The sequence below is a fragment of the Triticum dicoccoides genome, chromosome 1B, assembly GCF_002162155.2.
Source record: "Triticum dicoccoides isolate Atlit2015 ecotype Zavitan chromosome 1B, WEW_v2.0, whole genome shotgun sequence".
In the NCBI taxonomy this organism is placed as follows: domain Eukaryota; kingdom Viridiplantae; phylum Streptophyta; class Magnoliopsida; order Poales; family Poaceae; genus Triticum; species Triticum dicoccoides.
Window position 1 is genome coordinate 341,657,795 of NC_041381.1, and position 14,061 is coordinate 341,671,855.

Genomic DNA, 14,061 nt, shown 5'->3' on the forward strand with positions numbered 1-14,061 from the left:
CATTTTCGGTTTTGAAAAAAGGGTATTTTCAAAACTGCTCTTAAATCATAATCTTTTTGCAAAGAAAAATTATAAGATTGTAATGTGGATGTCAAGAGCTTTCCAACGATATATTACACGTCCCATTTCGACACAAAAATTGAAAAAAAATGGAACTAAAGAAGACGATTTTCAACAGCAACAGAAAGCAACAGTTCAACCGTTCGAATTTCATCAGTTCAACCGCTTGAATTCATCAGTTCAAATACGCATAACAGAATAGCCCAGATGTACACACACACACACACACACACACACACACACACACATATATATATATATATATATAACATGTAGAGTAAAAAAGCGATGCAACAAGTGTACAACCTCTTTGGCGAAGCCATGTCGATCTCAGCATGATTGGGTTGGTCAGTGAGGATGCTCCGGCTGATTTGGCTGTCGGAGGAGGGGAAGAAGATCTTAGGCATCTGGAGATGGAGCCCGTGGTACTGCTCCGCTATAATGGAGGGTTTCGTCGTTGGAGCAGCTCCGGTGAGTTGTATGACGGTGAGGCTGAAGCAGGACAAGAGAGACAATGTTAACCTGAGTGGAATTCTAATAGCATCTCCAATAGATGACGTAAAATACATAACCACAAAGTGCTAGATGTAAAATACATCAGCCGCTCATCTCTGAACTTAACTGCCGAAACTGAATTTAACTGTCGAAACTGAATTTTGCCATCGAAACTGAACGCACTAGTAGCATAAAAGCAGTAGCAGCAGTAGTGCGTGCAAGAGCCGGGGCAGCTAGTCGTGTCGCAGCATCTCGGGTAGCAGCTGCAGGGGCTCGAGGGAGAGCAGGATCTACTGGTTGTGCAGCAGCAGCGCGCGCAAGAGTAGAGTAGCAGTAGCGCGCGCAAGACTATAGCAGCAGCGCAAGCAAGAGCAAGAGCAAGAGCGGGAGCAGCAGCGCAAGCAAGAGTAAGAGCAAGAGCAAGAGCAAGAGCGAGAGCAGCAACGTGAGCAAGAGCAAGAGCAAGAGTAGACAAGGCAGGGGACCGAGAGCAAGAGTAGAGCAGCAGCGCGAGCGAGAGCTAAGCAGCAGCAGCTCCTACTGATGTGGACGTCGTGGCCGAGGGAGCGACGCCATGGAGGAAGTGGCCGGCGACGCCGCCATGGATGGAGTCGCGCCATGTCGGCTCGGGACCGAGCACCGGCAGCACCGTGAGATCGAATCAAGAAGAAAATACGGCGAATAGTGTACAACCTCTTTGGTGGCGCAGATTAGGCCTCAACTTCATCCGAGGAAATGGTGATGATGCTACTCTTCCGGTGGTGCAGGTGAAGACAGTGGTGTCGGAATGGAGGTGGCGTGAAAGACGAGGGAAACATTGGGGCAGCTCCGTGGAGGTGGAGGACGGGGTGGCTGAACCGGCGGGACGACTAGATCGACGACGGATGCTTATCCGGTATGGTGGATGAGGGACGTCGAGGTGTTGCTGTGGATGACGTCGTTGGGGAAGAGGCTCCGGCTGGGTGGCGGATAGAGGAGGGTGTGGGGCTTCACGGGTTTTCGCGACCTCGGTGTATGAATTGGTGGGCGGATGGGTTGGGAGTGGGGAACCATGGCTTAGGGACGCGCTTGTACGAAATGTGGGATAAGTTACGAAAGTACCCCCGCTGATTTGAGCTAGGCGGTTCATTCGGTTCAGGGGTATCATGGGCATTTTGCGTGTTGGGATTTCGCAAGAGGTGGGAGTTTTCGTTCGTGTTGTAATTTTGGGATAACAAGGCGCGCATTGAGATGGAGGGAGTTTTTGGAGCACAACGAGACAAAGATATATCTTAAATATTTCAGGGTAATAAGGCGCGGGTTGAAATTTCCAAACAAGCCTAACGTGTACTGTACCAAATCAATTCGCACTTCCGTCGACGAAAAAACAAAAAGAAATCAATTCACACCACACAAGAGAGTCTAGTCCCGTGTACTGTACCAAATCAATTCACACTACAAATGCCATTCAAAACTTTGAATTCATGTTATGTTCAATTAAAATATTTCGCTACGTGTATAATGCATGTAACCTGCTACTCAAATGAATGTTTTAGTGCATTCCAAATGTATATACTACCGCTTTAATATGAACTAAATTTGAATTCGTTTCTTTATTTGAATAAGATCTACAATCATGATTGTTGTGAAGTCAAACCATTTGAATTCGTTTCTCTATTTTAATAAGATCTACAATAATCATTATTGTCAAGTTAAACCATCATTTGTGTATTATCTTCATAGCACACCATATGATTACTGTCGAGTTAGATTTGAACTATGTGTACTATATGAACTCGAACTCGATTTTTTGAATCCACTTTATGTTGATTTCAAATCAGAGTACATTTCAAGCTCTAGCTACATCTTCATAATCTAAACCATGTCTCATATGTATAATGTGTTTATCACATAATGTCTGGTGCCCCGCCCCCTACGCCTGCAAGTATTTAGATGTGAGTTGCAAACGCCACATATTACCACAAATTCAAATAAAATGTGAGATTGTTCGATATATAGTATTGTTTAGATTGTTCGGTATTTAGTTGTAAGCTGCAGATGCCACACATTATCACAAATTCAAATAAAATGTGAGATTGTTCGATGTATAGTATGTTTTAGATTGTTCGATATTTAGCTGTGAGTTGCAAACACCATGCATTATCACATTATGGTATAACATGTGCAAAACCACAACACGCGTATCACCGCTATATTCATGCATGCATATGTTTATAACACTATGATCTCCTATTCAAATATATGAATCCACTTTCATATCAAATTATGATCTTTGTTAGTCTCTTACACCCACACAATCCTCTAACCTTTGTAGCTAGCACTAACTTTCTCTCGTGCATGCACATGCCCTCCTCCCCCTCCCCCTCCCTCAACATTCTATCATCGCGCACATTCATTTTTTTTCTTCAGGTCGTTCTCCCACAGTCTCCACAACTCCTTTCCGACACACACCGATCGATAAACCTCTCCAGCGATGTCTGCCTACAACATACGCACGCACCTTCCATCTCCTCCTTTCTGTGTCCATGCCTCGTGTCTCTCATACGGTCCCACACACGTGTAAACTCTCGCCCCTCTTTTCATGGATCTCACAATCGCACACTCCTCCCCCTTTCTAGCTAGCAGCTAGGCCTCTCGCACCACCTCCTAGCTCCATTCTCTCTGTCTATCCGTCTCGCTGGGCCTTATTTGCCTCTAACAAATGGATGTACACCGACCAATCTCCCACTATATGATACGTCTCCAACGTATCTATAATTTTTGTTTGTTCCATGCTATTATATTACCCCTTTTGGATGTTTATGAGCTTTATTTTACACATTTATATCATTTTTGGGACTAACCTACTAACCGGAGGCCCAACCCGTATTGCTGTTTTTTTTTGCCTATTTCAGTATTTCGAAGAAAAGGAATATCAAACGGAGTCCAAACGGAATGAAACCTTCGGGAGCGTGATTTTTGGAACGAACGTGATCCAGAGGACTTGGAGTGCAAGTTAAGAAGTAGACGAGGCGGCCACGAGAGGGTAGGCACCCCCCCCCCTATAGGGCGCGCCCCCCTGTCTCATGGGCCCCTCGAGCGGCCACCGACGTACTTCTTCCTCCTATATAAGCCTACGTACCCCGAAAACATCAAGGGAGCCAACGAAACACAATTTCCACCACCGTAACCTTCTATATCCGTGAGATCCCATCTGCCGGAGGGGGAATCGACCATGGAGGGCATCTACATCAACACCATAGCCCCTCCGATGAGTTGTGAGTAGTTTACCACAGACCTTCGGGTTCATAGTTATTAGCTAGATGACTTCTTCTCTCTTTTTGGATCTCAATACAATGTTCTCCCCCTCTCTTGTGGAGATCTATTCGATGTAAACTCTTTTTGCGGTGTGTTTGTCGAGATCCGATGAATTGTGGGTTTATGACCATGTTTATCTATGAGAAATATTTGAATCTCCTCTGAATTCTTTTATGTATGATTGAGTTATCTTTGCAAGTCTCTTCGAATTATCAGTTTGGTTTGGCCTACTAGATTGATCTTTCTTTCCATGGGAGAAGTGCTTAGCTTTGGGTTCAATCTCGCGGTGTCCTTACCCAGTGACAGTAGGGGTTGCAAGGCACGTATTGTATTGTTGCCATCGAGGATAAAAAGATGGGGCTTATATCATATTGCATGAGTTTATCCCTCTACATCATGTCATCTTGCTTAATGCGTTACTCTATTCTTATGAACTTAATACTCTAGATGCAGGCAGTAGTCGGTCGATGTGTGGATTAATAGTAGTAGATTCAGGCAGGAGTCACTTGTTGCGGACATGATACCTATATACACGATCATGACTAGATAATCTCATAATTATTCGCTTTTCTATCAATTGCTCGACAGTAATTTGTTCACCCACCGTAATACTTATGCTATCTTGAGAGAAGCCACTAGTGAAACCTATGGCCCCCGGGTTTATCTCTTATCATATTTGCTTCCAATCTACTTTTATTTGCATCTTTACTTTTTGCATCTATATTATAAAATACCAAAAATATATTTATCTTATCATACTATCTCTATTAGATCTCACTTTCGCAAGTGGCCGTGAAGGGATTGACAACCCCTTTATTGCGTTGGTTGCGAGTTCTTTGTTTGTTTGTGTAGGTGCGTGGGACTTTTGAGGAGCCTCCTACTGGATTGATACCTTGGTTCTCAAAAACTGAGGGAAATACTTACGCTACTATTGTTGCATCACCCTTTCCTCTTCAAGGAAAACCAACGCAAGCTCAAGACGTAGCAAGAAGGATTTCTGGCGCCGTTGCCGGGGAGGTCTTCGCTCAAGTCAAGACATACCAAGTACCCATCACAAACTCATCTCCCTCGCATTTACATTATTTGCCATTTGCCTCTCGTTTTCCTCTCCCCCACTTCACCCTTGTCGTTTTATTCACCCTCTCTTTCCCAATCTCATCCTCTCTTTTTCGCTTGCCTTTTTCTGTTTGCTTGTATGTTGGATTACTTGTTGCCATGGCGCAAGATAATACCAAATTGTGTGATTTCTCGAATACCAATAACAATGATTTCCTTAGTACTCCGATTGCTTCTCTTAATGATGTTGAGTCTTGTGAAATCAATACTGCTTTGCTGAGTCTTGTTATGAAAGATCAATTCGCCGGCCTTCCTAGTGAAGATGCTGCTACTCATCTAAACAACTTTGTTGATTTGTGTGATATGCAAAAGAAGAAAGATACGGATAACAATATTGTTAAATTGAAGTTATTTCCATTTTCACTTAGAGGTCGTGCTAAAGTTTGGTTTTCGTCTTTGCCTAAAAATAGTATTGATTCTTGGAACAAGTGCAAAGATGCTTTTATCTCTAATTATTTTCCTCCCGCTAAGATTATCACTCTTAGGAACGATATTATGAATTTTAAACAACTTGATCATGAGCATGTTGCCCAATCTTGGGAAAGAATGAAATTGATTATTCGCAATTGCCCTACTCATGGTTTGAATTTATGGATGATCATACAAAAATTTTATGCTGGTTTGAACTTTGCTTCTAGAAATCTCTTAGATTCGGCCGCGGGAGGCACGTTTATGGAAATCACGTTAGGAGATGCTACAAAACTTCTTGATAATATTATGGCTAATTATTCTCAATGGCACACCGAAAGATCTTCTAGTAAAAAAGTGCATGCTATAGAAGAAATCAATGTTTTGAGTGGAAAGATGGATGAACTTATGAAATTGTTTGCTACTAAAAATACTCCTCTTGATCCCAATGATATGCCTTTGTCTACTTTGATTGAGAATAATAATGAATATATGGATGTGAATTTTGTTGGTAGGAATAGTTTCGGAAACAATGCTTATAGAGGAAACTTTAATGCTAGACCGTTCCCTAGTAGTTCCTCTAATAATTATGGAAATTCCTATAATAATTCTTCTGGTAATTTTAATAAGATGCCCTCTGATTTTGAGAATAGTGTGAAAGAATTTATGATTTCTCAAAAGAATTTTAATGCTTTGCTTGAAGAAAAATTGCTCAAATTTGATGATTTGGCTAGGAACGTTGATAGACTTTTGCTTGATGTTGATTCTCTTAAACTTAGATCTTCTTATCCTAAGCATGATATCAATGAGTCTGTCAAAGCAATGAGAATTTCCATTGATGAGTGCAAGGAAAGAACCGCTAGATTGCGTGCAAAGAAAGATTTCTTTATAAAAGCGTGTTTTTCTAGTTTCCATGAAAATAATGATGAAGATCTTAAAGTTATTGATGCGGCTCCTATTAGATCTTTGTTTTGCAATATGAATCTTGATAATTATGGGACTAATGATGAGTCAACTTTACCTAGAAGACGTCCCAAGAATTCGGAATTTTTAGATCTTGATGCTAAATTTGGTAAAAGTGGGATTGGAGAGGTCATGACTTTAAATAGCATTGAACCAACTATCTCGGATTTCAAGAAATTTGATTATGATAATTGCTCTTTAGAAGGTTGTATTTCCTTGTTGCAATCCGTTGTTAATTCTCCTCATGCTTATAGTCAAAATAGAGCTTTTACCAAACATATCGTTAATGCCTTGATGCAATCTTATGATGAAAAACTTAATTTGGAAGTTTCTATACCTAGAAAACTTAATGATGAGTGGGAACCTACTATAAAGATTAGAATTAAAGATCATAGGTGTTTTGCTTTGTGTGATTTGGGTGCTAGTGTTTCCACGATTCTGAAAATTTTATGTGATATTCTAGGTTTCCATGATCTTGATGATTGCTCTTTAAATTTGCACATTGCGGATTCCACCATTAAAAAGCCAATGGGAAAGATCAATGATGTTCTCATTGTTGCAAATAGAAATTTGGTGCCCGTAGACTTTATCGTTCTTGATATAGATTGCACTCTTTCATGCCCTATTATTCTTGGTAGACCTTTTCTTAGAACGATTGGTGCGATTATTGATACTAGTCGCCAACCCGTGCATTCGCATGGGCTAGTATAAAATATTGAAGATCTTCATAAATATGCCTTTGAAGTATGGAGGGATACTCGATTCTTTAGGGCACATTTCCTTCAACGGATACTTGATTGTAACTATTTGTTAATATCTCTCTAGTGTGTTCTAATTTTTTAATCTTCTAGTTGTTTTTGTAATCATTAGTCACCAATGGTAATCACTTCCTCTACGCCAATTGACTTGTTTGACTATTTGGGATTGCCCCCTATCACATATCACATCGGAATGTGTAGTTATTTTGATATACTCCCTCCTTTCCTAAATATAAGTCTTTTTTAAAGATTCCACTACACAACAATGGAAATTCCTTTAATTCGTTTATACGTCAATTGAGTATTGTTTAATTTGTTCTTGTCCTTTCTCTTAACTAAGCAACAATGGAAATTCATTTATTTGTATTTCTGAAGTACGTGTATATACACAGTGTGAAGATTATATCTAACATATGTTACATAAAAATGATTATATTAATACATCAAGGAGCTAATGAATTTTTCACATATATAAATTCTTTTTTTTTTGCGGGTAACATATATAAATTCATGAATCATCCACCATGCAAGATAAACGCATTTTGTATTCAAGCAGGCAAATGAATAGACCATAGTGTTGATTTATCGTACTTCTACCTTGCACTGGGTTGGCCGCTGGATGGTGGGTCATCAACATTCCATCCTATCTCCCTTCCAAATAAAACTAAGCTCAAGGATAATATAGTAGCAGAGTAGGCCATACTGCAGGAATTAAGGTAGTTACTGAAGGAGTTCAATTTGGTAAGAACATACAGCAGCATGGGCACGCCATGAACAGGAAGCTAGTGACATGATGAGTGATATACTTGAGGACTTTTGTGCATTAGCACATAATAATTATACACGTTGGAACCGGTTGCCACTTAGATTGAGATACAATATATTTTTTCTTGGCTTCCATCAAGTCATTTTCCATGTGTACTCTGGAACATCACTTAACCGTTTATGCCAGGAGCATACTCCGCCAACTAAGCATGTGTCGTTGAGAGAAACCACTTATCATCTGGGCTATAATGTTTATTTTTGTTTTTTCTTTTTCTGTACATGAACCATAAAGAAAATAAGCTCATGAAGGGAAGGCTGACTCATTACTTTCTAGATTATATTGGAGTATGGAATTTTTAATACTATGTTTCTGTGTCAATCCATGTCTTATGTTTTCAGTCGGTCGTAGCCAGCATGTAAACCTTCCATAGCGCCTCTTTCTCTGTTCTGCGGTGGCATCCAAGTGGTTTCTTAAGTAGCATTATCATCGGGTAAGAATAGTCCACAAGACGCCCAGTCTCTATTTTGTTTTTAGTGTGAAAACTCCAAATTTTCCACATTGTTAGCTAGATTCTCAAACGATTTTGAAGACCTTTAGTCTCCATTTTGTACGCCCATGGAGATGTTTGCTAAGTACAATTGCATCACAAAATCTAGTACCCATGCCTCTTTCTATTTGTAAGACTGAACTCAGCAACCTCTTTGTCAGTTATTACAACATCACCGATTAATTAGTTTAACAAATTCTAATAGCTTTCTTACCCTGTTTGTACAGAAGTACCATCTCATGATAAGTGTGTCACCGTTCTGATTTATGCCATTGTTTAACCTCCTTAATTCTTTTTTTGAAAGGAGGCAAAAGATTTGCCTCATATATTAATTAAGAGAGAAGAAAGAGTTTGAGGGATTACAACACCGCCTTACAAAGGGACTACTCTCCCGGCATGATTGAACTCAACTTCTTAGCACCGGCGGCGACCCAAAGTGCCGCCTCCTCTTTGATGAGGGCTAGAATTACAAATGGCGGGGCACTTTTGTGGCGAAACACCCTCGCATTATGTTCGTTCCAGATGGCCCAAGAGGTGAGCAATATGAGGGAGGCCACCGTTCCTGTTGGGGACGGAGTAGTCAGAGAGCGCGATCCACCACTCCTTGGCGGATTCGAAGTGTTGCCAGCTTGCGGTATCAATGCTTTCAATCTACAGCCACCCCTTGATCATGTTCCATACCCGGATGGTGAACCGACATCGGAAAAGAAGGTGATCCACTGTTTCCTGCTCACGCCTACAGAGGGGGCAAAGGCCACAGTTTGACCATCCACGTTTGGCCAATCGGTCAGCGGTCCACACTCTGTTTTGGGCGGCCAACCAAGCGAAGAACTTCACTTTGGGAGGGGCCCAAACTTTCCAAATAACATGCTCCAGAGGCGAGCGGATCATGCCATGAAATTGCGCCTTGTAGGCAGAAGCCGCGGTGTAGAGTCCACTGTCAGTATGCTTCCACACAATCTCATCCTCCGCGTCGTGTTGCAGTTGGAAGCCTTGAATGCTAGACCAGAGCAGGAGGAATTGGCTGAAATGGTGAATCGAGAAATTGTGTGACAGCTTTATTTTGGATATCCACGCATTGTCCAATAGTGTTAGACTAAGTATATATTAGATATACGCGTTGTAACATAACCTGTATTTATACGGTTCCCTCTTATAAATATATGAAGCCGTACCCACCAAGGGTATCGAGCATTGTTCCAAACCCTATTTTGTCTAACATGGTATCAGACGACGCGTTCGATCCGCGCCGTGCTTTCGCCTCCTCTGCCGCCGCCGCGTCGGCCTCCGCCGCCATGCCGCCTCCGTCAACCCTGACGACGGAATCGCCTTTCATGGCCTCCACGCCGCTCGCCTGGGCCCGTCCGGCTGCATCGTAATCGCCCGCGATGCATCCATCGCTCGCCCATGATGCATCTCTGGAGCCAAACTCCTACGTTGCCTCCGCACAACTACCCCGTGATGGATTGAACTCCCGTGTGCAGCCCCATGATGTATTAATCTCCCGTGATGCGTCTCTGCCGCAGAATTTCTACAACACGTCTGCGTCGCTGCCCTATGGCGGGACTCCGTCTCATGATCTGCCGCCGGCTTTAGGCCCCCATAGTGCCCCCATCCAGGTGCCCTACGGGGGGCCGTATACCACGCCGTATGTTGCGTCATCGCCGGTGCAGTATGCTCCGTCCTCCGCAGTGTCCTACGAGGCGTCGTATGGCGCGCCCTACGCCGCCCCTGCGTCGTACATCGCGTCGCCCCTGCAGCCCTACGGCGTATCTCCCACGGCGCCCTACGGTCATCACCAACACTACCGTGTGCCTCCGTCGACCGATGCGCTGATTCCATACAGTGCTCCTCCGACGTACGACTCGCAGCTCTCCGCACCGGTGGCTGAACCAGGACCGTTCCACTTCGCTCATCTGGTAACGGTGAAGCTCTTTGCCGACAACTACCTCCTGTGGCGCGCTCAGGTGTTGCCGCTGATGCGTAGTCACTACCTTGAGGGGTATGTCGACGGTACGCTGCCGTGTCCCCTGGCCATGGTTCCGGTGCCCTCGGCCGCTGGTGGCTTCGTCATGGTGTCCAACCCTGCTCAACGTTGGTGGATCGCTGAGGATCAAGCTATTCTGGGTGCCATTCAGTCCTCGCTCACTCCCTTCGTGGTCGGCATGGTGGTCTTTGCCGCGACGTCGAGGGACGCATGGGCCACGCTCGACTCCAGCTTCTCCTCGCAGTCGCTGGCCCGTTCCTCTGCCATTCGCAACCAGCTGGGTGAGGTCAAGAAAAATGATCTCTCCGTCACGGCCTTCTTCAACAAGGTCAAAAGTTTGGCTGATACACTGTTGTCTATTGGGAAGCCTCTCCGTGACGAGGAGTTTACTTCGTTCATTCTCAATGGGCTTGATGAGGACTATGATTCTCTTGTTGAAAATATCAATGGACGTGACACGCCGATGCCGCCTGGCGATCTCTATGCACGCCTCCTCAACACCGAACAGAGGCTCGCTGCTTGCCGCTAAGTTGGCGTCTACACGGAGGGTCCTTCTGCGAACGTTGCTCTCCGCGGGGGCGCCCGCGATGCCAAGCAGAAAGCGCCGCCGACCTCGAGCAACCAGCCCCGTCCGCCCGCTCCACCTCAGACGGCTAGCCGCAAGCGGCTCCACTGCGAGGCATGTGGTGGTGGGGTTGAGTGTCAACTCTGCGGCATTGAGGGGCACTTGGCGTCTCGCTGCCATCGTCGCTTTAAACGAGATTTTCTTGGCATTGGAAACAATGGGAAGGGCAATGAGAAGCAAGCTGCTCTCGCTACACCGGATCCCGGGTTCACTCCTTCATACTCGGTGGATCCTGCCTGGTACATGGACACGGGCGCTACGGACCATTTGACGAGCCAGCTTGACAAGCTGGCCACTCGCCAGCCCTACACCGGTCACGATCAGGTCCGCACGGCCAATGGATCAGGTATGCCCATCTCACATGTTGGTCAGGCATCTCTCCTTTCACGTACCACTAAAACCTTGCGTCTGCTTGATGTCCTTCGTGTTCCTTCAGTCACACATAGTTTACTCTCGCTTCCTAAATTAACTCGTGACAACAATGTGTTTGTTGAGTTTCACCCTTTCCATTTTTTTGTTAAGGACCGGGACACGAGGGACGTTCTTCTTAGTGGTCGAGCTCGCGACGGCTTATATGCGCTTGATGTGCCACGAGTCTCTCAAGTTTTCAGTGGTGTTCGGGTGTCATCATCGCAGTGGCACTCTCGCCTTGGCCACCCTGCTACTCCCATTGTGCGCCATGTGCTTCATCGTCATCGTCTTCCTGTTGAGTCGAGTAATAAGGAGTTTCTAGTGTGTGATGCCTGTCAACAAGGCAAGAGTCATCAGTTGCCTTTTTCTGTATCAAGTCGTGTTGTCACGGCTCCTCTTGAACTTGTGTTTTCAGACGTGTGGGGCTATGCCCAAACTACTGTTAGTGGTCACAACTATTATGTTCGTTTCATCGATGCTTTCAGTCGCTTTACTTGGATTTATCTTATTAAGCGCAAATCTGATGTGTTTCATGTCTTTATGCAATTTCAAGCACATGTTGAACGATTGCTTAAGCATAAAATTATCCATGTTCAGTCAGACTGGGGGGGTGAGTATTGTAACCTTAACACCTTCTTTCAGAAGCTTGGCATCTCACACCATGTGTCTTGTCCTCATACACATCAGCAGAACGGTGCAGCTGAGCGCAAGCACCGTCACATAGTTGAAACTGGCCTGACACTTCTTGCACATGCCTCTGTCCCGTTTCGGTTCTGGAGCGATGCTTTTGTTAGTAACTGTTTTTTGATAAACAGGATTCCCACACGACGTCTTCACATGAAGTCTCCGCTAGAAGTGTTGCTTAATGAAACTCCAGATTACTCCCTACTCAAAGTGTTCGGCTGTGCGTGTTGGCCGCATCTTCGTCCGTACAATAAGCATAAACTTGAGTATCGATCCAAACAATGTGTGTTTCTTGGATACAGTCCTCTCCACAAAGGTTACAAGTGTCTTCACATTCCGACAAATCGTGTTTACATTTCTCGTGATGTTGTGTTCGATGAGACTGTCTTCCTGTTTTCCACGCTCACATCACCAACCGATACTCTCGTCACCGAGTTGCACTCTTTTCCAGTTTTGCCTGATCAATTTGTGGATGCTGCATATTCTCCTCTGTTGTTGCCTAACCATGGTGCAGGGACTGGACGAGGCGCTCGACTTAGGCTTCTGGATGATGATACGGCCACAACTGCGCCAGCTGCTGCTACGCCGGGCGAGGCGCTTGACGAGGCTGCCCCGACCACTACTCCGCCTGACCCCGACGTCGATCACGCATGCATGCCCCATGCACGTGGATCCGACGGGGTGCCCGAGTCGTCTTGGCCAGCGGCCTCGCTGTCGCCTGGGCCGGCCGAACCTGCGGAGTTGTCTGTCGGGCCAGCTAGACCCGCGGCGCTATCCCCTGGGCCGGCGGCCTCGCAGGTCACCGAGTCTTCGTCGCCTGGTCCGTCGACGCCGGTCACGCCCGGTCTGTCTTCGCCGACCCTGACCGTGCCACCGGACTCGCCCGCCGGCACGTCCTCCTCGCCGCTGATGGACAGTGGCTCCTCTGGTGTGGCAGCTCCAGCGCCATCTCCGCCTGTCGTCCTGCGTCCCCATACTCGCAGCAAAAGTGGCATCTTCCAACCGAAGAAGCGCACTGACGGCACTATCGCGTGGCTTGCGGCTTGTGTGGCGCATGCTGAGGCTGTCCCTACGACTGAACCACGACATTTTTGAGCAGCGCTTGGCATCCCACATTGGCGTGCTGCGATGGAGCAGGAGATTCATGCTCTTCAAAGAAACAACACTTGGCGTCTTGTTCCACCTCCATCTGGTGTCAATATCATTGACTCTAAATGGGTATTCAAGGTGAAGAAACATGCTGATGGCTCCATTGAGAGGTACAAGGCACGCCTGGTTGTCAAGGGATTCAAACAACGGTACGACATTGATTACGAAGACACATTCAGTCCTGTTATTAAACCAACTACTATTCGTGTTCTTCTCTCTTTGGTTGTTACTCGTGGATGGTCGCTTCGACAGCTTGACGTTCAGAATGCCTTTCTCCATGGAGTTCTAGAAGAAGAGGTTTATATACGTCAGCCGCCAGGTTTTGTTGATCCGGCTCAGCCACATCATTTGTGTCGCCTTGTCAAAGCTCTCTATGGTTTGAAGCAGGCCCCGCGTGCGTGACATGCCCGTCTTGGCGCTGCTCTTCGTGCACATGGGTTTGTTCCTTCTACAACAGACACGTCTCTGTTTATTCTTCAGCGACCTGAGGTGACTATGTACATTCTGGTCTATGTTGATGACATCATCCTTGTCAGTTCGTCTGCTTCTGCTACGGATCGGCTTGTGTCTTCTCTTGGTGCTGAGTTTGCTGTTAAAGATCTTGGGAGACTGCATTATTTTCTGGGCCTCGAGGTTCTTCATTCTGATAGTGGCTTGACTCTTACTCAGAAGAAGTACTCTCAGGATCTTCTGCGTCGTGCAGGTATGTTGCAGTACAAGTCTGCTACGACTCCCATGTCTGCCACAGACAAACTGACAGCTCTTGCTTGTGACTTGCTCTCTCCTGAGGATGCC